General features: G+C 38.1%; 1 protein-coding gene across 4 annotated transcripts in view; it reads left to right on the plus strand.

The window, feature by feature from the left end:
• Nucleotides 1-25,358, plus strand: part of TENM2 (teneurin transmembrane protein 2) — a 3,844,234-nt gene that overhangs the window by 2,995,901 nt on the left and 822,975 nt on the right. The gene's annotated exons all lie outside the window — the stretch shown is intronic.

Consider the following 25,358-nt stretch of genomic DNA (forward strand, 5'->3'; position numbering starts at 1 on the left):
TCTGGGTTGACACTGAAGTTCAGTCAGGGAAGGTCTTTGAAATCATTGTTTGTTCAATTCAGTAGCTACTCTTAATCATTTTGCTGAATTAAACCTAAGTGTCATGTGTTATCCCGTTAGATCTATTATTGTGTGCCCCCCAAATATGAAAACCAATATGAAGTTGCGATATAAGGTTCTGGTGTATTTTGGGAAGAACAAAGCAAACAAGTGTCAATGACCATGTTTTGGGTTTTTTTTTTTTTATTTTATTTATTTATTTTTGGCTGTGTTGGGTCTTCGTTTCTGTGCAAGGGCTTTCTCTAGTTGTGGTGAGCGGGGGCCACTCTTCATCGCGGTGCGCGGGCCTCTCACTATTGAGGCCTCTCTTGTTGTGGAGCACAGGCTCCAGATGTGCAGGCTCAGTAGTTGTGGCGCATGGGCTTAATTGCTCTGCGGCATGTGGGATCCTCCCAGACCAGGGCTTGAACCCGTGTCCCCTGCATTAGCAGGCAGATTCTTAACCACTGCGCCACCTGGGAAGCCCCAATGACCATGTTTTTAAAAATTCAGACTCATACTTTGGGGGAAGAACACTCTAAATGAAAACATAGCTTGTAAGAGCTGCTTCTGCTTCTTCGTCTTCTTTTGCATTTGTTTTTACATAGAAGAATGTTGCTGTGGTTAAACTCATTGTACTGACAACTGCCAATGTGGGCCTGTGACTGAACTCTAGGAGAAGGCTCTGCCAGGAAACTGTCTCCTAATGATATGATCTGCATATTTTAATGAGGCCGAAAATGTAGGTAACTGTATAGACTCTGTACTCTGCTCATTCTGGGGTTTTCAACATCCTTGTAGATTGCACAATGTTTCCATTCATTAACATATGATAACCGGAAATGGGTTTCATATCACCATCCATCAGCCCTATATGGCTTGACATTTTCAGAGTTCAGATGAAATACTAATAACCTGTCTGTGCTTACTCTATTTTGTGTTTATTCTAATGATGTCCATTCAATCAATAAGAGGATAGCATGGCCACTACATTTAATAGCACAGAAGCAACTTGTATCTATTTACAAAAAGTAAAGCTACTCAAGGTAATAGGTGTAAACCTTTAAAAATTTTTTTTTACCTTCCTCTCACTTTTATGGTATGACCTCTCGATTTTGTTTTTTGTTTCACTCCAACCTCAAATCCCTCACTCTCTTTCTCTCAGCCCTACTACTAGTGTTCATTGAGCACCTGTTATGAGCCAGGTGCTGTGTAATCACTTTATATTCATTATTTTATTTAATCTCTACAATATTACAAAATAAGCATGATTACTTATAACTACGTGTGTGTGTGTGTGTGTGTGTGTGTACACAGGTACACTTGTATATGTGTTGTGTATAATAGGGTGTACATATACTGGTACATGTGTGTATTTGTGTATATCAAATATGCATGCAATTGACATGACGTGTATGTTGCTAAGTCTAGTGTGGTAGATATAAGTGGAGACAAACTTGATGATATTGAGTGAGCTGTCCAAGGACACACAGCTTCTAAGTTAGGCCTTGGATCAAACCCAGGTTTATCTAAACCTCTGGGTTTATCATGGCTTCTCTCTTAGAATATTTGGAAATAAGACCTTTTGCTGTGTTTTATTCCACTCAACCCCCAAATTATTTAATTAAATCATGTACACAACAGGAAGAAATTTCTTCATATTTTATTTCTCTGAACACAATTAAATATAAAAGTATAATGTTTGGGGTTCTTCTATCCTAAACTAATAACAAAATTTCATGAGGAACTATCTTGAATAGATTAAGCCTTTGACTAAGAGTTGAAGAACTGGACTCATTTCCTTCCAGATAATTTTGATGAAAATGGTTAGTAAGTCACTTTTTAGAAACAGCATCAAAGATAGGATCAAAGTAGGTAAATTTCAATCATGAATAAATAATTTATGATTAAAAATATTATCACCCAGAATAAACATCTGAAAAGAAACAGATTACAGTATCCTAAAGGCAAAATTGACTCTACCTGAACATAAATTTTTTGTTTTCATTTTTTAATGTTTTCTTGGCACCTTGGATTTATTGGTATCACGACATTTATTACTCTGCCTGTGGCAGCGAATTTATCTGCATTTCCTAAGTATATTGTGGATTTTTTTTTTTTGAGGCTACCACTGAAAGTTGATTTTTTTATTGTATATAGAATCCTTTGCCGTAATTAGATCTCTAGGAAGTTCATTGAAATGAATAAATTAAAAGACTTTAAACAACTCAAAAGAAAAAATGGAATCATGTGCCCAGGGAGTAGGCCATTTTAACACATTTTTACTAAGATGTAATTGACATGGAACATTATATTGCTTTCAGGTGTACAACATAATGCTTCGATATTTATATACTTTGCAAAATGATCACCACAATAAGGCTAGTTAACATCCATCACCATACATAGTTACAGAATTTTTTTCTTGTGATGAGAATGTTTAACATCTTCTCTCTTAACAACTTTTAAATATGCAATACAGTAGTAACTATAGTCACCATGGTGTACATTATATCCCCATGACTTATTTCTTTTATAACTGGAAGTTTGGACCTTTTGATACCCTTCACCCATTTTGCCTACCTCATGCTCCCTGCCTCTGGCAACCAATAATCTGATCTAGGGGTTTATTTCTTTTTTCTTTTTTTTTAAGATTCCACATATAAGTGAGATTAAACTGTATTTGTCTTTCTCTCTGACTTATTTCACTTAGCATGATGCCCTCAATTCCATCCATGTTGTCAGAAATTACAAGATTTTATTCTTTCTTTATGGATGAATAATATTCCTTTGTATACACATATCACATTTTCTTTATCCATTCATCCATCAATTTTAATACATTTTAACGCATATATGGTTGGCCAGGTGATTTTAAATGCAGATTTATGGACGTACTGCAGAAATTCTGAATCAGTAGATCTGGGATAGGTCCAGGAATCTGAATTTTTTTCAAAAGTACCTTGGGCATTTCAGACCACACTTCAAGGAATGCAGTTACCTTAAACAATTTAAGAAGTGACTGAGAAAGGTCCTGATTTGTGACTGACTCACAAATTTCCTTTCTGTGCTTTGCACGTTTAAATCCCTGTTCCTAATAGATAAGCTTCATATGGAACACTTAATCCAGTAGTCACTTGTACCTTCTTTCCCATCCCAACTTGAGGCTTTCCCTGGTTACCTCCCTTACCTGATCACTCGCTTTCCCTTTCTCTCCATCAATGAGTGTAAAACATTCCCATGATGTGAGTTATACAAATAGCTGTCTGGAATAAGCCTTGATTACTTTTTATGATAATTTTATAAGAATGCACACCTTTTTACTAGATATGAAATTACTTTGCTGAAAAAAATTATATCTCATAAGGAGGTGAGTGAAAGAGGCAGATTATGTATGTAAATTATTAAAGAGTAAAATCTAGAAATGTTATGTTTTGTAAATGGAAACCATACAATGTTTGCCTGAAACAACTTCTAAAACTAATTCTCCAAATTTAGTCCTATTGGAAACACCTTGGACTCAGGAATCTGCATTTTAACAAGGAACCTAGGTGATCCCGATGTATAGAGATGTTTCATGAGGAACTTTGCACTAAAGATATGGTGGAAGCAGATGGCTAATGTGTTTCAACACGCTTTTCGTCTTTAAGCCTCATCTAGTATTTTCCTGCTCAAAACTCTGACTAACCCTTCCACATATCTTTTGTGTTCTGCTAAGGCCTCAAGTAGCCAGTCAGGGAAGAAATAACATGTGAACATATGAAGATAGGGGTATAGAACTTTAATAGACTTGGCAGCTTTATTTTTAACATTCTAAATATTTGATGTTATTTCTTAAAAGGTTAAGATAATGGATCTGGTTAGCCTAATTCCTGACAATCTAGAATTCGCATAAAAAGTATCCAGAGGTCTGGAGGATGTAACATTGAGCTTAGCTCTCAGAACCTTGATTTTCTTTCTGATGCTGTAATCATTTCCTTCAGATTGTCTCTCAAATGGTTTTCACTCTCTGGTTGTGTAGTTTCTTCACCTACAGAACTAACTCATAGATATACTAGAGACATCATTTTACTTAAAGGTATTTTCATTTTTTTAGAAGGATATATTAATGTATTCAGTGCTCTAAGAGATGGTTATTGGATGAAGTTTACAAGAGAGGCTTGCCTACTTCTCGAGTAGGGATCAGTAAACTTCAACCCACAGACCCAATATAACCTGCTGCCTGTGATTGCCTGGTCCATTAGCTAAAAATAGATGTATCTTTTCTTTCTTGAACATTTTATTTTGAAAAAAAAAATTGTTTTTTACATTTGTGATGGTTTTGAATTCAAAAGCAGAATAATGGGCTTCCCTGGTGGCGCAGTGGTTGAGAGTCCGCCGGCCGATGCGGGGGACGCGGGTTCGTGCCCCGGTCCGGGAAGATCCCACGCGCCGCGGAGCGGCTGGGCCCGTGAGCCATGGCCGCTGAGCCTGCGCATCCGGAGCCTGTGCTCCGCAATGAGAGAGGCCACAACAGTGAGAGGCCCGCGTATGGCAAAAAAAAAAAAAAAAAAAGCAGAATAATACTTTGTAACACCTGAAAATTATTTGAAATCCAAATGCTAGCCTCCTGTAAATAGAGTGTTATTGGCACACAGCCACACTTATTTGTGTATGTATGTGGTTGCCTTCATACCACAGAAGACACTGTTCTGTAGTTACAGCAGAGGCCATATGTGTCGCTCACTGCTGGGCTCACTATAAATTGCAGTTGAAGCAGTCACAACTCGATGGTGTTTGAAGAGCCCAATGTGTCACCTATCCGTGTGAAAAACCACTTTCAAAGATAAAATACGAAAAATCTCATTATAGATCAGTATTCATAGATGAGCATTTGTGGTAAATTTTGGTGATGGGGACTGCTCACTTTGAATCCCAATTAAGCAAAATGTGAGCACACACATGAAAAGAATTTCAGCCTTTTCATTCGTATTACAAAAAGGAATACTCCATTATTAGGATCATATTTTGAATTTTGTCAAAAAATGGGCAGACATTTGTTTTCTTTCTTGTTAGGTATCTACATAATATCCTCAATTTTGCTGGTTGGTTGGCAAGTCTGAAATATGTACTGTTTGGTTCTATACAGAAAAAGTTTCCTGATCACTGCTGTTAAATACTGAATGCACAAAAAACGAGGTGCTTAGTTTGGTTATGGAAAATGTCTCATTGCAATAGAATTATCTTTCAAAAATATGATTTTCCCTGATTATATAAGTAATACATGTTAGCAATCCAAAATTTGAAAGAAGGCTACAAGGTGTAAGTGAAACTCCACCCCCTTAATCTTTACCACCTGGATATGAATAAATCCTGCCAACATATCAATATATTTCCCTCTAGATCTTTTTTCAAATACTTTTATATATTTGAAAACTTACTATAAAAATAATACTTAATATTACTTAAAACTGTGTAAGTAGTTTCCCATACCATTTGCCAATCTTTGTAAATGTTATTTTTATGATTTAATATTATTCATTCATTTGAATGTGCCATAATATGAGTTCTCCTTTAGTAAGATCATTAAGATATTTGGTTTTAACTTTCTTCCCTTTTTAATACTATAATAATTTTATGGTGAATAATTTAGTTGCTCAAATTTCTGATTATTTTATCAGAGATCTTCTTTTACTGAAATATATTTGATTTACACTGTGGTGTTAGTTTCAAGAATACTGCATAGTGATTCAGTTATTTTTTTCTGATTATATTCCATTATAGGTTATTACAAGATGTTGAATATAATTACCTGTGCAATACAGTAAATCCGCATTGCTTATCTATTTTATGTATAGTAGTTTGTATCTGTTAATCCCATACTCTTAATTTGTCCCTACTACCCCCCCTCTTATCTTTGGTAATGCATAAGTTTGGTTTGTGTCTGTGAGTCTGTTTCTGTTTTGCATATAGATTCATCTTTATTATTTTTTAGATTCCAGATATAAATGATATACAGTGTTTGTCTTTCTCTGACTTATTTCACTAAGGTCCATCTCTAGGTCCATCCGTGTTACTGCAAATGGCAATATTTCATTCTTTTATATGGCTGAGTAATATTCCATTGTATATATACAATACCACGTGTTCTTAAGACAATCATCTGTTGATGGGCCCTTGGGTTGTTTCCATGCCTTGGCTCTTATAAATAGTGCGCTATGAAAATTGGGGTGCATGTATCATTTCAAATTAGACTTTTCATTTTTTCTAGGTATATACCCAGGAGTAGGATTGTTGGATCATAGGTTAGCTCAGTTTTTAGTTTTTTAAGGAACCTCCATACTGTTTCCCATAGTGGCTGCACCAATTTACATTCCCACCAACCGTGTAGGAGGGTTCCCTTTTCTCCACACCCTCTCCAGCATTTATTATTTGTAGACATTTTGATGATGGCCATTCTGACCAGTGTGAGGTGATACCTCACTGTGGTCTTGCTTTTGCATTTTGCTAATAATTAGTGATGTTGAGCATCTTTTCATGTGCCCGTTGGCCATTTGTATGTCTTCTTTGGAAAAAATGTCTATTTCCAGAATATTTTTAGATGATATACTGCCTTCATTTATTTAATATAAAATGTATTTGAAGGATTTGGATAACACACCTTAATTTTTATAAACACGCCCTATGGGTAAGTCAAGCTACCCATTAGTTGCTTGATAAAACAAAGGTTGCTTGATCCTATTAAAGCCTAGTAGTAAAATGATAGTTAAGATAAAGGCTCTAGAGCAAGCCAGGGGCCTTAAATCCCAACTGGGTGACCTAAGTAAAGTAATTAAGCTCGGAAATTGGAAATAACAGTGGAATTTATCTCATAGGGTAACTGTTTTCCCAGTTAAAGTAAAGGAGGTAGTATACATAAAGTGCTTAGATCAGTGTCTGGCAATCAGTCGGAGCTCAATATGTTAGCTGTGATATAATAAAATAGAAATATTCCGCCCTTTTCTCTCACTGAGATTGATAAATACACACCTGACTTTTGAAAGGAAATCTTTCTTTACTACATTAAATTCAGCTTCTTCCCCTCTTCGCACTGTCAAACTTCTAAAAGCTGCAGCAATGCTACTAATGATATTTATGTTGGTGAGCCAGTCCCTTAGTCTCTGTTGAATTATCCTTTGCCTCACCTTTATGGATTGTTGAGAGGATTAAATTAGGTAATACATGTAAAACACTTGGCCCAGCCCCTGTATGGAGTTAGCCCACCTGTACCGTGTCACATATGCCAATAATAACAAACATTTAAAGTCTATAATCAGACCAAAGATGCCTTCTTGCCCCAGTGGCCTTCCAGAAAGTTCCCTAATCCCCCTTGGTAGAGAGTAGAATCAAAGAGTTTTATTGGAGCAGTGATAGCCTCAGCTGCACAACCAGATGAGTGGGCTCTGCAGACAAGCTGATTTAATTAGGTGTGTGTGTGTGCGTGTGTGCGCGTGCGTGTGTGTGCGTGTGTGCGCGTGCGTGTGTGTGCGCGTGCGCGCGCGTGCACACGTGTGTGTGTGTGTGCATGCTTACTTTTTAAGGAAGTAAAAAATGATTATAAATGGGTCAAATGGAAGACTTTTAAATTTCAGGCCCACAGCTGTTCCATGGCTCCTTTTGGCTTCTGATGTCAAGCTCCTCCTAATAAAATATTAAATGTTAATAAAAGAAATGTTAAAACCACTATTAGTTTTTGGTCAGGCTCCTTTTACACTTCTGTTTAATTCCGACAAGCTTGTGGGCACATTCTTTTTCTCCTGCCCAACTTGAAATGGTTACAAACAAATAACCTCTCTCAAAATCTTTAATCTCTCTGAAATTTATTCTCCAGGAATATTAGCTCACCTTATTTTTTTAAGCAGAAAATAAAGTTCATTATAATTTGTTAATCTAACTCTGCTGCCAAGTTGGCTGTTTTATTTAACAATAAATTGAATACAAAAGCTCCCTAAGGCAGGAAGATAGAGTACCAAGCTCTGAAAGTTTGGCAGTTTAATTGACATTTCATAGTAGCCTCAGGCGGAAATTAATTTCAACACTGGTTATGTACACATACTTTTGTTGTTGTATAGGTTAGTGCATGTGTACATACATATACATATATCTGTCTTGAGGTTTACACTAGAAGTAAATTAAGTGTGATTTTGTTTTATATATAATCTTGCCTGTATCATACAAAATTTCATGTTATACTTATAAAAGAAAAGTTACTCTTTAGTGATTTTTTCAGAATGTGTCTTTGGAAAGCTATGTATTTTTAAGTTGGGTGAACACCACTAGAAAACAAACAAATAAAAGTTTTACATCCTGTTATGGTTTGAATTGTGTCCCCTAAAATTCATAGGTTAGAGTCCTAACTCTCCTTACCTCAGAATGTGACCTCATTTGGAGATAACCTCCTTAAAAAGTAATCAAGTTAGAATAAGGTCATTTGGGTGGGACTGAATCCAAAACGACTGGTGTCCTTATAAAAAGGAGAAAGTTGAACACAGAGGCATGCTAGAGGAAGGATGATGTGAAAAGATTCAGGGAGAAGATGACCATCTGTAAGCCAGTAAGAGAGGGCTGGAACAGATCCTTCCCTAAGCCCTCAGAACGAATGAACCCTATTAGCATCTTGATCTTGGACTTCTAGCCTCCAGAACCATTAGACAATAAATTTCCATGGTCAATCTCCAGTACTCTGTTACAACAGCCCAGCAGACTAGTACACATTCCCTTAAAGGCAGTATAATACCTTATAACAATAATCTACATTAAAACAGACTAAAGAAAATAGGACAAAAGAGAGAGTTTGATTATTCATATGTTGAGGGACATTTGTAAAAAAAAAAATCTCACATGTATGAGATTAGTCGTGAATCAGTTTGTGACAGAGGCCCCACTCAAGAGTCCCAATCCATCATTAACAGCCATCAGGAAGTCTCATGCCTCACAAACTTCTTAAAATGGGAGATAGGATAGATAACTATGTATACATTAAATGGACCAACTTTTAAGAGAAAGAGAAACATCTCTCAAACATGCTGAGTTACACTGCATACATTGCACTGCGTACATTCTAGTAAAAAGCAAAAATCTATCACCAGTATTCTGCATGAGTACAGTGATATTCTGGAGCCTGGAATTCATAATTTTACTTTAGGCAGTTTAGGTCTCTTTACAGTTTCTCCCCCAGGCTTGAGGTCTTCATCCAGCTGGTGGCCCTGTTAGGGAGTCAGCTAAAGGATTATGAGGCTTTATAAGTCCTAATGTTGTTGGGACTGGTAATTCATGAGTAGTGGATGCAGAAGCCACAGGGAAAAGCTCAGAGCACCAGGAGAACTAAAGACAGAAAGGCAAGAGTCTCTATGAGCCTTCAGATTAATCTTCCCAGGAAGGAGCAGAGACACTAATGCTTAATGAACATAAAAACAGACTACAAAAAGCGGGAAGGAAGAAAACCACATTATAGCTTTTACTTATTTTGTTGGACTTTTATTTCCAAATCACACAATTGTCTGAGATGATTTAATGCACAATTACATTTTTAAAAATGAAATTAACATGTTTTTAAAAACATAAAAGCAACTGCTAAATAAAGCCATAACATCTTTCTCTGTGCTCCCAAGATAATGAAGCATATTTTTCATCTCTAACTGTGTTTCTGTATCATGAGGATGGAATTTGGGGCAGGAAGGGGGCATGGAAATAGACTTTCGTTACTAAGAGGCTGTCTTGCAGCTCCCTGGGAAGTGGCTTTTGTCACTTCCAAAGTGCAGTTGCTGAAGAACAGAACAGTAAGGCCTGTAAAGAACAGTGTCACTATGACACCAAAGACCTCAATGCTGGAACAAGTTACAGGGGCAAGAGTAGAGCAAATGGAGGGCGGCAGAGGGTTCATATTTTGTATCTTGGTACCTACTGGGCTGCAAGATTCTTACTGTTGATTCAAGATGCTGCTTTCCTTTTGATGTAGGTATAGCCACCTTAATAATGATATATACTTGTGTACCTATCCATATACGCACGTATATGAAGCCTGATAGAGGCCTCTTCCTCCATGTATGTACACACACCAATGTTATATACAACACACATTTGTAAACACACAATCATATTAAAACTGTCTCCAGTGTCTAATTCCAGTTATCTTTGGTTTGGGGCCTAGATATTAGTGTCACTTTAAAAAATTAGCTGTAAGAATCTTAGTTATTCAGGCTAATATCTGAATTTGCACAAACATGTGGGGTATTATCTGTGAGAAAAGAAAGCACCAGCGGAAACCAAAGGCCTTCAAGCTAAACCAGAACTAGACAGACTTGTGTGTATCTATGTGTGTGAATATGTGTGCACGTGTGTTTGTAGGTGTGAGTGCATGTGATTGTGTGTATTTGTGTATGTATACATATGTTTGTGTATTTATACGCATGTATGGATGTTTGTGTGAGTCATATGTATACATGTGATTGTGTGTGTTTATGCATGTGTTTTGTATGTCTGTGTGTGTGTGGTATGCATGTATGATTATGTTTGTGAGCTCTGTGTCTGTGACTGTGGTTCGATGCCTTTTCAACTCTCATGAAGTTTTTTTTTTTTCTTCATTTATTCTTCTGATTAACTGTCTTAGTCCATTCAGGCTGCTCTAACAAAATGCCACAGACTGGGTAGCTTATGAACAACAGAAATTTACTGCACACAGTTCTGCAGGCTCTAAGTCTGAGATCAAACATGGGCCCTCTTCCAGTTGCAGACTTCTCACTGTATCCTCACATGGTGGAAGGGGCTGGGGATTGCTTTGGAGCCTCTTTTGTAGGAACTAATCCCATTTAAGAGGGTTCCACCCTCATAGCTTTGGCACCTCCCAAGGACCCCACTTACTAATACCATCTCCTTTGAGGGTTAGGATGTCAACATATGAATTTTAGAGAGACAAAAACATTCAGATCATAGCATTAACTCAAGGAATTTCTGCTTTCACAAACCTCTTCTGTTACATCATTTGCCTAGTTAAGTACCAAATAAAGAACTATATTAAATATAAAATGGCAGATAAAAGTATAGGATGGTTCCTTAGCTGTGTTACTCTTGAAAATTTCAGGTGGGATACCTCATGTAAGTCTGGGTTACTTCTTTTGTGTTCAGCTGTTCTCCTCCACATCTCTTGCAACAATATATCATGCAAATTCTAAAGAAGTGCTTGATGCTTGCTTTCTTTTTTTTTCGTGGTACGTGGGCCTCTCACTGTTGGGGTCTCTTCCTTTGCGGAGCACAGGCTCTGGACGCGCAGGCTCAGCGGCCATGGCTCACGGGCCCAGCCGCTCCGCGGCACGTGGGATCTTCCCGGACCGGGGCACGAACCCATGTGCCCTGCATCAGCAGGCGGACTCTCAACCACTGCGCCACCAGGGAAGCCCCCGATGCTTTCTTAAGATAGTATTTTCTGGTCCTAAAATTTATAATCTGTAAAATTATTGTGAAAATATTTTGAAATATTTGAGAAGATGAATATTACATGAAACCCCACAGAATTCACAGATACTCTTTGAATAGATAAACAGAATTGCACTCACACCAACCAGAACTGAGTATTAAGGTCACGTCCCTTCTTCCTGCTCCAGGAACTTTTCTCTCTCTTCTTTCATCATCAGTTCTCTTTCTTAGAGCTTAGCTATAAGTATGAAACATGCTTTTAGTACCGCGGTCCTCTCACTGTTGTGGCCTCTCCCGTTGCGGAGCACAGGCTCCGGATGCGCAGGCTCAGCGGCCATGGCTCACGGGCCCAGCCGCTCCGCGGCATGTGGGATCTTCCCGGACCGGGGCGCGAACCCGTGTCCCCTGCATCGGCAGGCGGACTCTCAACCACTGCGCCACCAGGGAAGCCCCTCAAAATCTATTCTTGATCCCACTTCCTCTGCTAGCAATGGCCCTAATTCTTCCCTTGTCTTAATAGGAAAATGCCTGGAAATCACTGGCAACACACTGTCCTCTCTCCCTCTCTTAAAACACATTCTTTTCCACTGAAACTGACCTTGTAAAGGTCATTAATGACCTCCATGTTGCTAAATCCAATTGTCCATTCTCAGTCTCATCTTACTGGACTTATAAGCATCATTTGATCCAACAGATCACTCCCTTCCCCTTGAAATATTCTGTTTCCTTGGCCTCCAGGATGGTTTTGCTCCTTACTCATTAACTGGTTTTTCTGAGTCTCCTTTGCTTGCTTTTCTCTAACAGGAACAAGAGTTTGTTTTCTCTGACCTCTTAGTTTTGGAGTTTGCCATGGCTTACTCATTGGAACTTGCTTTTCACTGCTTAATATCTCCCCTGTTTTGGTGATCTTACCCAGTCTTGTGTCTCTATTTGTATGAGATCCAATGTTGCATGAGATTTACTCTGAACTCCATACTAAAATATTCAATTGCTTACTTAATATTTGTACTTGAAAGTCTAATAAATATCCCACACTTGACATGTTAAAATTGAATTCCTGGTCTTAACCATCCAACTGGCCCTAGCTGCAGCCTTCCCCATCTCAGTCAGTGGCAACTCCATCCTTCTATTTTCTCAGGTCAAAATATTTAAAGGAGTTTTTGATTCATGTCGCACCTTATCCCATATCCAATTCTCTCAGTTATTATAATTTAGAAATATCTCCAGAATCTAACTACTGCTGACCACTTGCACTGCCATGACTCTGGTGTAAGCCACCATCATTGCTCCCCTACACCATTGCATTGGCCTGCTTTCACTCTTACCTCCTTCAATGTCCGTTCTCAAAAGTGGCAGACAAAATAATCTCTTTAAAAGGTAAATCAAGCCATGTCCCCCTTCATTTCAAATCCCTGCAACGGCTCTCCATTTCACTCAAAGTAAAGGCCACGTTCTTACAAGGACCTATGCAGTCTACCCTGTGCTGAACTTTTACTACTCTTTCCCATTTCCTTTATAACTCCAGTACACTAACCTCCTTGCAGATCCTAGAAATCTCCAGGCATGTCCTTACCTCCAAGCCCAGGAACTTTCTAGTCTTTCCTTCTGGATTACTCTTCCCCTAGAAAGCCACAGCCTCACTCCCTCACTATCTTCAGGCGTTTGCTCAAGTATCATTTTCTCAGAGATCTTTCCTGACCAACCCGTTTAAAATTCCAACACTAACCTATGGCATTCCCACACTCCCCATCTCCCAACCTGCTTTGTTTTTATCTATGAAACTTAACCACCTTCTAACATACTATTCAACATACTTGTTTATTGCTCTCATTGGCCTCTACACTATATGTTCCATTACGGCAGAGATTTTTGTGTATTTTGTTCCTTGCTGTCCAAATCTCCCATGCCAAACACCATAGGTGCTTGATATATATATTCTTTTCAGAAATAAATAATAATATGATTGGCATTGTACTATATATATTACATGTTGATGTGCTTTTTTCCCACTTAATATTACCCAAGAAAGCTCCGATTTTGCTAGGTATTTTTATCTAGTACAGTATGATTTGTTCCTGGTACAGTAGTATCCCATTTGTATTAATGTTCCATCATTTATGAGATCCCTATTATTGGATATGTAGATAGCTTGCATTTTTAACTAATAGAAGGATGTTACCTACATAAATATCCATCTGCATAAATATTTGTACATCCTTCAGATTATTTCCTAAGAATTATTTTTCTGGAAGAGGTAATTTGGACCAAAGTGTGAGCTGATTTTATGGGTTCAGACATGTTAACTGAATAAACCTCCAGAAAGCTGGCATTTACTCTTCCATCATAAGTTATAAGGATACCCTTTTCCAGCACACTGAGCCACATTTTGTATTGCTGCTAAAAAATCTTGCCAACTTGATATGCAAAATGCATATGAATTTTAATTAACTTTTTATTTTGGAAGAATTTTAGATTTATGGAGGTCGCAAAGAGAGTATAGAGAATTTTCCCTGATGTTAACATCTTACATAATCTTTGTACATTTGCCAAAACTAAGAAATTAACATTGATATATTCCTATTAACTAACTCCGTCTATTAATGTTTTGAGTTATTTGTTTTTACTGGGTTGAATCCTACATTACCCATTTGTCATTTGTATGTCTTCTTTCATGAAATGTAATTGTATGTCATTTGCCAATTTTTTAAAGTATATAGTGTATTTTTGATGAATTAACATTGTCTGTTTTAGATATGGTAGACTAAGATCTATTGAAAGCAGTCATCATTTATACCTGCATGTCTCAAAATGTCTATCATATTATCAGTAATTTCTCCAAAATTGGTAGATGTTTTATGACAAAAGGGTTGCCTCATCCGAAGTATTTGGGAAACGCTAATATATAATATAGTGCAAGCATGGTTTTTTAACCAAGATTAAATAGATTCAAGTTATTTCTTTTTTTTTTGGTGGTACGTGGGCCTCTCACTGTTGTGGCCTCTCCCATTGCGGAGCACAGGCTCCGGACGCGCAGGCTCAGCGGCCATGGCTCACGGGCCCAGCCGCTCCGCGGTATGTGGGTTCTTCCCGGACCGGGGCACGAACCCGTGTCCCCTGCATCGGCAGGCGGATTCTCAACCACTGCGCCACCAGGGAAGCCCTCAGGGAAGCCCTCAAGTTATTTCTTGATTTATTAGTTAGATCTCCGTTACAAGTGACAAAAACTCTAACTCAACTTGCTTAAACACAAAAGGGTAATGAATTGTATGATGTAATGATAAGTCCCAGGGTAAGGTAGCTAGGGTTCAGGAATCACATGTTGTCATTAGGACTTGGTGTCTCTCTATTTCTCAAGTCCACATTGACTTCACTTGTCAGGATAGTAAGAGGGCCTCCAGCAAAAATCTCATGGATCACTTATTTGTTCCTAAACCAATCACACTGACACGAGGAATAAGCTGTGCTCAGTGGCTTTTTCCAGGGGCAAGTGTCCACTCCTAGAGGTAGACAGAATCTCATGTACTGACATCAAAAGAATGCATATCCCTGAATTAAAATTGTGAACTGTTTCCTGGGGTGAATATGAATGTCATGCAGTTAAACTAAGTATCTGCTGTTATTGGATTTCACACATGATCATTAAGAAGTCACTTTAATTTCAGTTGAGACTTCTCAGTATCCCAAAACTGTCGTGAGCATTGTTTTCAATTACCTGTGACATACGTAGGATAAACTTTTTTTTAACCCCATTTTACCTATGGGGAAACTCAGCTCAATGATACACAGTTAGTGGTGCTAAAAGCTGGCTCTTATTCCTTATTTACTGATCATTCTTTCCATCTGTAACTGCATTACTTAGAACCATTACTTGTAACCACACAGAAAATTTAATACTCAACATCAGTTTTTACGGTGGTCCATCAGCTACTATGCCAGTTATTAATGTCTTTTGTTCACATGTTCTAATGACCCACTATCCATGGTACATTTCACGAACACATTTGAAAAATTTTGAAGCTTTCACCAAAAGGCTGTCAGCTGTTACCCCAATGATCTACTGCCTAGATCTCCTACTGTGAATTCCCTGGCCTTTTTTTGTTTGTTTCGCTATATACCTACACAGTTGTCAAGGATACCCAGCTCTCTACCCTCTTGTCTGAACAGTCCACAAGGTGTTTTATTAAAGATCCCAATTAAACTTGTACAGCCATTCACCTGTACATTCATCTCTTTACTTTCTCACACACCCACACTCAACTAACTACCTGATCTAAAAAATACCAGGGGGTCAGGAGCCATCAAGAGAGTGAACAAAGTACATGGGATCTTTGGGTATCGCGTAATAGCTATGGCAATGTTATCTCGTGTAATTGCTGCCCTAACAAAGCAGAACAAAACCACATTGAAAAGATGTAAATAAAGAGAGCGAGAGAGCAAGGGGATGATGGGCAATTTTTCAATTTTATGGCTGTTGCATTATTAGTGTTTTAAAGACTAAAAGGGTGTTTTCAATGTAAAACTTATTGCTTGAGGTAGGGCAAGAGAGAAGTTGGTGAGATAGCAGAGAAGCCTTTAATTTATATCATCATAAAACTGTAGAAATCCTTGAAATTCAAATTGCATTATTTACTTTGTAAATGTCTTTTTATATATAGTTAATTTTCAAATTATGAGGCAGTATAGAGTAGTGGTTAAGAGCAGCTCAGTGCTCTGTGGTGGCCTAGATGGGTTGGATGGGGGTGTGGGAGGGAGGTCTGACAGGGAGGGGATATGTGTATACATATAGCTGATTTACTTCGTTCTACAGCAGAAACTAACACAACATTGTAAAGCAACTATACCCCAGTAAAAAAAAAGAGCAGGGCTTTTAGAATCAGAGATGATGATGATCATTTCACTTACTACTTGAATGTCCTTGAAGAGTGCATAACCCTATTTGAGATACAGTTTCATGATCGAATTACTAAACTTACTAATTATAGCACCTACACTGTGATACCATATAAGGATGCAACAAGATAATGCATGTAATGCATTGACTACAGCCTCTCCACAAAGAAAGAAAGAATCAGTGTATTAGCTTTCTTTCAATAATGCATAATGTTATTAAGAAGGTTGTGAGCAAATCATCCCATTTATTTTATCTTTAGGCTTTTGTAATTTTATAAAATTTATATGACTCTCTTTAATAATTTGTGTAAAGCTTTGCATATTCTCCAGTAAGCCATCCCTGGTACTATGCAGAGGTAAAAAGCAGACAAAAAAAAACCAAGGATTCTTAGTCTCTGGAAGAGAAGGCTCATTGGTCATGATAAGGAAGAGGTTACACTTATCCTATGTGGCCACAGGGAAAAGAAATAGATGTGTGAATAGAATGTTCAAGAAGACAGATTTCGGTTCACTGTAATACGATTTTGACTCACCCTAAAATTCAAAATTAACCTACAATGCTAAAGTCTACTTCTAGAGAAAGCTCCTTTTCCCTAGAAAATTCCAGGTAGAAGCTGGGCAAAATCTTAGCCAGGAAATTATAGAGAAGATGCATTTGTGGAAGAGGGAATGAGCATGGGTTAGGTGAGGTGGTGGATAGGAGCCCTTCCTGCTATGGGATTCCATGATTCTGGTTTTTAAATAGAAGTCAGATATTTTTGTTTTTGATAAATGTGTATTCATTGAATCACTCATTCAGGAAAACTTTATTGATACAACAAGAAATGTCATGGAACCTTGTTTATTAAATGTATACGTTGTGGAGTCTGATACGCCTGTGTTCAATCCTGGTCTTGGCATTGAATCTATTATGATTTGGGCAAATGACTCAACATCTCTGAAGCCTTTATTTACTTATATTAAAATGGAAGTAATAGTGGGACTTTCCTGGTGATCCAGTGGCAAAGAATCCTGCTTACAATGCAGGGGATGTGGGTTGGATCCCTGGTCAGGGAGCTAAGTTCCCACATGCCACGGGGCAGCCAAGCCCGTGAGCCACAACTGCTGAGCTCGCGCACCTCAACTAGAGAGCCTGCATGCCACAAACTACAGAGCCCACATGCTCTGGAACCTGCGCACCACAACCAGAGAAGAGAAAACCCGCGTGCCACAACTAGAGAAGCCCACGTGCCACAACGAAAGATCCCTCCTGCTGCAACTAAGACCTGACACAGCCAAAAATAAATAAATAAATAATAAATAAATCTTTTTTTTAAGAAGTGGAAGTAATAGTTCTTACCTAAAAGGTTTCCTAGGAGTATCAAATAAAATATAGCATGTAATAACCTTAGCACAGTTCCTGGTATCTATTATGCACTCAATAAATGTTTGTGATTATTATTATTAATATTGAATAAATGAAAGTACCTTTATGTGTGCAGGATCAAAGGTGAATTACCTGCTATCTTTGTGTGTGTGTGTGTGTTGGGTCTTCATTGCTGCACGTGGGCTTTCTCTAGTTGTGGCGAGCAGGGGATACTCTTCATTGCGGTGCACGGGCTCCTCATTGTGATGGCTTCTCTTGTTGCAGAGCATGGGCTCTAGGCACATGGCTTTCAGTAGTTGCAGCACACAGGCTCAGGAGTTGCAGCAGGCGGGCCCTAGAGTGCTCGGGCTTCAGTAGTTGTGGCACACGGGCTCAGTAGTTGTGGCTTGCCCTTGCTCCAGAGCGCAGGCTCAGTAGTTGTGGCACACGGGCTTAGTTGCTCAGTGGCATGTGGGACCCTTCCAGACCAGGGATCGAACCTGTATCCCATTCATTGGTGGGCAGACTCTCAACCACTGCACCACCAGAGAAGTCCTACCTGCTATCTTAACTTTAGAGAATTTTGTCAACGAGAAAGACTTGAGCACAAATATCTAGAATCCAATGGAGTAAATAATATTTCCATATGTTTCTGTAGGAATCTACTCATTTATTCAGCATATATGTGTCTATACCTATTAACAGGAATTATAGATTCCTGACATCAGGGAGTTGGTGTGCTATTATAGTGGAAGAAGAATCTCAAGCTAATAAACCATATAAAATAGGGTGGAAGGCATGGAGAATGACATAGAGATAGCAGGTGTGGTCAGGACCTACCTAGCCGAGAAGGCAACAGGATCTGTTACTTGGGTGATGGAAGAGAGTTTAGAGGGAGGAAAGATGGCTACTAGATGGGCTCACTAGGTAACCTTCATGGCAAAAAATGATATTAGAGTTCATTCCTAAAGGATGATTAGAATTTCATGACCTATCCATTAGTTGATTCATTCAACTAGTACTTCATGTGTATGTGAGACTCACTATAATTAGTATTGGAAATTCAAGAGAATATTCTCCCATGGAGCATTAGATAAAGAATAGGCGGCTGTCTCTGAGATGCAAGAGAGCAACAATAGTACCAAAAGTAAGAAAGCACACTTCTTGCAGAAAATATAACAATTAATTGGTGGGAGAAAAGGCTGGAAAAGTAAACTTAAACATTAAAGGTTTAGAGGATGCAGAACTTGATTCTTTAGATATTAACGAATTAAAATCTTTGGACAAGGAAGTAATGTGATCAAATGTTTGAAAAACCAACTCAGGGACAGTTAGGAAATGCTTTCAATACTTATGTGACTTCTTTGTCATTCATTCGTTCATACATTCATTAATTCAGCAAGTACTGACCCTATGTGTCCAGTCCAGGGCAAGAGGATTAGTAGGGGGTTTCCCTACTAATAGAGAGAATTACAGATACAAACAAGTATGAAACAGACATATTTGAAGCCAATACATGAAGAGGACTATAATTTCAAGTGAAATGAAGGTTTAAAGAAATAACTGTATGTGTGTTTTCTCTATTGTTTGTTAGAAAAATAGAAGATTCTTTTAAAAATCCAATTATGCCATTTTTCTAACTGTCTACCTTAGCCTGTTATGAGCAAGACTTAAAGTTGGACTGAACAGATGACCCTAGATAAAGACGCTAGGATAATAAAAACCTAATATATTCAACCAATTGCAATAATTCATATTTTTAAGATTTCATTTAGACTATTATGAATACTTTTAATATACAGTCTCTAAAATTTATGAACTGTAGTTAGATGACATTTTCAATCCACAAAAGCAAATGAATTTATTTAGACGATATACAATCTTTCTAATGGTGGGACTTTTTCATATAAAGCTTTCATTTTAATAATTTAAAATGAACACCACACATTTGTTGAGAAGCCCTCAAGGTCAGATATTTCAAATGCCACCCTCAGTTTTGTAAGCTAATGCAAACTCATAGTTAAATAAACTGGTAAGTAATCACACTGCTTTCCTTTCAAGATCACAAAGTAATGTAAAGTTTCCTCTATAAAATTAAATTTTTGCATAACTGAGAGTAGACAACCAGAATTGACATAAATATGGAGACAGAGTCAGCAATAGCAAAATGGGAGTTGTGCTTGAAACTACTTTGGCAATGCTTCTTCAGCCTACAATAGCAATCTTCCTTTAAAGCGGTCTCTGAGCATAGGTTCACAAGGATAGGACAGTAGCGGTCAGGTGTGTTTTATGACCCAGAAATGATTAGGGCAAGAACCATAATGCATGTTAAGGAAGTTCCCAAAATAACTGCTACCAGTACTCTGTGGAAATGCCTTGGTTTCTGCCCTTCCTGGTCCTAATTGGTCCTCTCTTATGTGGATCCTTTCAGGTGTTCAGCATCCTTGCAATGAAACCCCTGTCTTGTTGAGGATAACTTAAATTAGTTTTTATTGTCTGCAACCTAAAAACAAAACAAAACCAAAAGAACTTAATCCTTAGATTTCTTTTATAGTTAGAAGCAATAACAGTTTGAATTTTTAAAGTTAGCCTAAGCAAAAATTTTTAAATGGGACCTAATCAAATTTAAAAGCTGTTGCACAGCAAAAGAAACCATTAACAAAATAAAAAGACAACCTATGGAATGAGGGAGAATATTTGCAAATGGTGTAACTGACAAGGGGTTAATATCTAAAATGTATAAACAGCTCATACAACTCAATATCAAAAATAAATAAGTAAAACTCAATTCAAAAATGGGAAGAAGTCCTAAATAGTTATTTTTCCAAAGAAGACATACAGATGGCTAACAGGCACGTGAAAAGATGCTCAACATCGCTAATTATTAGAGAAATGCAAATACAAACCACAATGAGGTATCACACAGCCACCACACAGAAGTCGGAATAGCTATCATCAAAGTCTACAAGTAATAAATGCTGGAAAGTGTGCAGAAAAAAGGGAGCCCTCCTACACTGTTGGTGGGAATGTAAACTGATGCAACCACTATGGTGAACAGTATGGAGGTTCCTTAAAAATCTAAAAATAGAACTACAGTAGGATCCAGCAATCCCACTCCTGGATTTATATCCAGAAAAGATGAAAACTCTAATTTGAAAAGATACATGCAGCACAGTATTCATAGCAGCACTATTTACAATAGCCAAGACATGAAAACAACCCAAATGCCTGTCAACAGATGATTGGCTTAAGAAGATATGGTACATGTATACAATGGAATATTACTTGGCCATAAAAAAGAATGAAATAATGCCATTTGCAGCAACATGGATGGACCTAAAGAATTTTATAGTTGGTGAAGTAAGTCAGAGAGAGAAAGACAAATACTATATGATATCACTTATATGTGGCATCTAAAAAAATAATACAATGAATGAATCTCTATACAAATGAATCTGTATAAAAAACAGAAACAGACTCACAGACATAGAAAACAAACTTCTGGTTACCAAAGTGGGGAGGGAGGGGAGAGAGTATTAGGAGTATGGGATTAAGAGATACACACTACTATACATAAAATAGATAAGCAACAAAGATTTATTGTATAGCACAGGGAATTATATTTGGTATCTTGTAATATAAGCTGCAAAAAAAAAAAAAAATCAGTGTGCTGAACACCTGAAACACAATATTTAAATCAACTATACTTCAATTAAGAATATAAATAAAGAAATAAAAATAAAGTTAGCCAAACATATAGTCAGTGTAAACTGTTTTTCAGCTCAAGAAATAAGAAGCCATTGGTTCAAAACTGTTTCTTGTGACCTCAAAGCCAAGGTTCATTTTTCAGTGGTTTTAAAATTTTGCAGAATATTATATAGGTTCTCTCATACTTTCCTCTACCCTGTACTAACCCAGAGTAAAAAGAATTCCTAGCACAAGCAAAGGAAATTCAGCCTTGCCACAAATATAGATGATCTTGAACTCTAAATCAATTGGAATGGATTTTAAAACACAGCTAGAACAAGTCCTTTTAGAAATTAAGTTAGGGCAGACAATAGTACTTCCAGGGTAACGCTGTGATCTTGATGTGATTGATTTCAGCCTATTGCTTGAAATATTCACAAAATTCTCCTTCCTCTTTTAGCTCTGAACTGTTCAAGGGTATGTTTATCAGCAACAGGGAGAAATGCCTGGTAGCTTTAGAAGATTGCCCTGTCTCTTTGTATTACTTCTTTCAACTCTGATGTTTACTTCAATGTTTAAAATGACACTGAGAGGATCTGTAGCTTCAGATGGATTTTGGTAAGCTGAAACTTAATGTCACTGAGACTGAATCCTTTCCCGAACAACAGGCAGTTATTAATCACTTCCTCTTTGTCCATTGTACATCTTCCCTTTTTTTGTTGTTGTTTGTTTTTTCTTTAATTATACACATTAAAAATTAATATCTGTGACAAGATTTTAGAAGAGTATCCACTTTTATTTTGTTAGCAAGTGTAATCCAGGAAGAATATCCTGCAGAAACCTCCATTACAATGCCCTTCCTGACAATTCCGTTGGAAGATGCTATTACTATTTATTAATTGCTCGGGCTGCACTGTCATGGTTTATGATGTTAGCACAGACCCTGGATTGAGTTACATTCTTGGCCACGCTATACAGTATGTGGGATCTTAGTTCCCTGACCAGGGATTGAACCCGTGTCCCCTGCATTGAAAGGCAGATTCTTTACCACTGGACCACCAGGGAAGTCCCTGAGTTACTTTCTTGGATTCAATTAGAGACTGTGTGTTATTGCACATATTAATGCTGTCGAACCACAGATGCTAGTATGTTTGCTTTTTTTCCCCCCTTGTAGTCCTCAGAAATGGGGCAACTTAAATCAGTACTCTTAGAAAGACTTAAAAAATAAAATAGGCATCTAAGCACATGAGTTGCAGGTTTAAAAACAAGGGCTGTGTAAAATTTAAATTTGAAAGACTCTATCAAAAGTATTTGCACAATTAGAATTGGGCAGCAGTTTAATCCATCTTGGTGGTCACTTCCTGCTGAACAGGAGTATGCTCCTCTGATTTCTGTTTTCTGGTTATGCCGGTTTCTCCAGTCAAAACACTGTTCTCTGGCTAAAGGGAGGACCAAATTATAAGATCAGAGTGACCAAGTAGGATGCTATAATCAAAGGGGATAAAATGTATCCAGATGAGGAAAGATGCATGAGTGACAAACCAGTCCTAACCGGACATTTAGGAGAGAAAGAATCTGTCCCTCACTTCCTTCTATCCCGGCACCTGATGAACTATTGATACTTCCCAATACAGAAGTATACCTTCCAATATAATTCACAGTGAAGTAGAAGCACATGAAAGATGCGTGGCCTGTAGCAAGATCTAATTCCTTAGACACTTTTCATGAATTATTGCAAATAGATGTTTTCCTACAAAATAAGTACATACTAAGATACCTCAGGAATGCCTTATCTTTGTCATACCATCATTTACCTTTGAGAATCCCACATTCACCATGGTCAGTTTTGTCACTTAACGTCAATGTGGATTGAAGCTTTCCTGCTTTTGCACAATCATGGGCTCCTCTTTGAAAACATGAGGCGTACACCCCATTGCTCTGGCCAAATGCTAGGTTAGGTAATTACATTCTGTTACCTAAAGACCCCCTGTAGTTTCAATTAGAAAAATCGTTTTACCTCACTCTTCTACCTGTGGTGGCGTATAAGGATAGGTACTGCACGGCTAAACAGCAAACTTTTGTCTCACCCCCGAATAAGCTGCTCTTTATCATCATCTTTAATTAATATTTATTGGGTACCCAAAGGGTGAATGTTTTGGGACAGGGTGACTGAGTAATTTAGTGTTCCCGAGCGCCAGTTTTGTCTCCTCTGAGAGTGAATATGGAGGACCCAAGTTTGAACAGTCTATTCATTATCACAGAAATAGCATCCATCCTTGTGATATGTTGCTACCTTGCTCTCTTCTGATATCTGTCCATCTGGTACACCTCTAATCAAAAATGTCCTTCAGATCATTGGATCCTAACAGCTTCAGGATGATGTCAAGATGCTCTTTGGGGGAGCTGACCAGAGAGTGTGAGCTGGCCTTTCATATCTGATCAATTACAGATTACAAACCTCTGCTCTTCTGGGGGGTGCGGAGGGGGTGAGTTTGTTGTCCTAATGAGCAGCACGCTTTTAACGTTGAACATGACCTCCGTGTGTCTAGGATTACATTGTCATCTGTACCATCTGCTAGCCTTTTTTGCTATCTAGCTCTGTTCACTGGATGCAGAGGCTCTGGGAACTCTTAGAAAGCATCAGGTCTGGTGCTTTTTTTCCAGTTTCTCCAGACGCTATCTTGATTTGTAGCCCGATTTTAGGTCTGTCTCTTGAATGACTTTGTATTTCAGTGACCACACTTACTTTTGCCATGTTTCAACCACATTGCTCACAAATTTGGAGATTTCACGTTTTATAGCTTAACTTCTAAGGGGGTGTGACTTGGCCATGAGGAGTAAGCATTTCAGGGATTATCTTTTTCAACCAAAGAGGGTTCATTCTTATACTTGAGACATCAACCCTCTGGTCTAAAGTTTTCATACTGCACAACTGCACACTCATGCATCCTGACGCAGGCGCTGGGGAGGTGGAGAGAGGAAGCAAAGCACTTGCTCTTTGAAAGCTTCTACCCTATCACTAAGTAGACAACACTGCACAGACGGCATCACACAGAGCCTTTGGGTTCTCTCAAGGATGATGGCAAAACATGAATTAAGAGAAACTATACTTTTCATATTTTATTTTTAAAGTTGTATTCCAAATTTGAAACTGTCTTATCACCTTGTCTCTTTGATTTCGGGAGAGGATGACCTGTGTGGGAGTGTCATTAGTGAGACAATGAAAATATTCTCCTTGGGGGATTATTTTTAAATGTATGATTGTTTATATTTTATTACTAAACCGAGGGAGAGAGCTTCACGTGCAATGGTGGTAAAAAAGATTTCGCTGAAAAAAAATAAAACTGGGTCTAATGCAAAATCAAAAACTCTAAAGGGTATTAAAATGCACCGTAGCTTCCAAACTACATGTGCTTTCTCCCCTAGTTCAGCCAGTCCTCTTTCCTTGCCTGTTTTCAACCTGCTTCCCCTTTCTGGCCCCTTCCACTGTGTCACCTGGAACCTTTTACTACTGCTAACAAGTGTCCTGTATCTGTGACGTTGTCCTAGGGGTGCCCTTCACCGTCTCACCATCATATGGCTTTCACCACAGGTCCTTTATCAAGTCTCATTCCTCAGTTGCAAGCGACATAGACAACTTTGGGAAAATGAGCAAAAGAGGAATTTAGTGGAAGAATGTGGACACTCAGAGAATTGCTGGGCAGGCTAAAGAACCAAGTGCTAGAAATGGGCCTGGGGAATGTGTGCAAAAAATTCCTGTTTTAGAAATGCTTTCTGACATATTTATAGATAGCGTAATGTTCTTTCTAGAATTTGCTTCAAAATTTTCCATTGTACGGTGAGGGTAGATGGGGCTAAAGGAAACAAGAATCATCATGAGTTGATGAGTTCTGTAGCTGGATGCTGGGTACGCGAGAGTTCATTTGCTGTGGGACATGTTTGAAATTTCCATGAAAAAAAGTCAAAA

The sequence above is a fragment of the Kogia breviceps genome, chromosome 4 (assembly GCF_026419965.1).
Source record: "Kogia breviceps isolate mKogBre1 chromosome 4, mKogBre1 haplotype 1, whole genome shotgun sequence".
Taxonomy (NCBI): Eukaryota; Metazoa; Chordata; class Mammalia; order Artiodactyla; family Physeteridae; genus Kogia; species Kogia breviceps.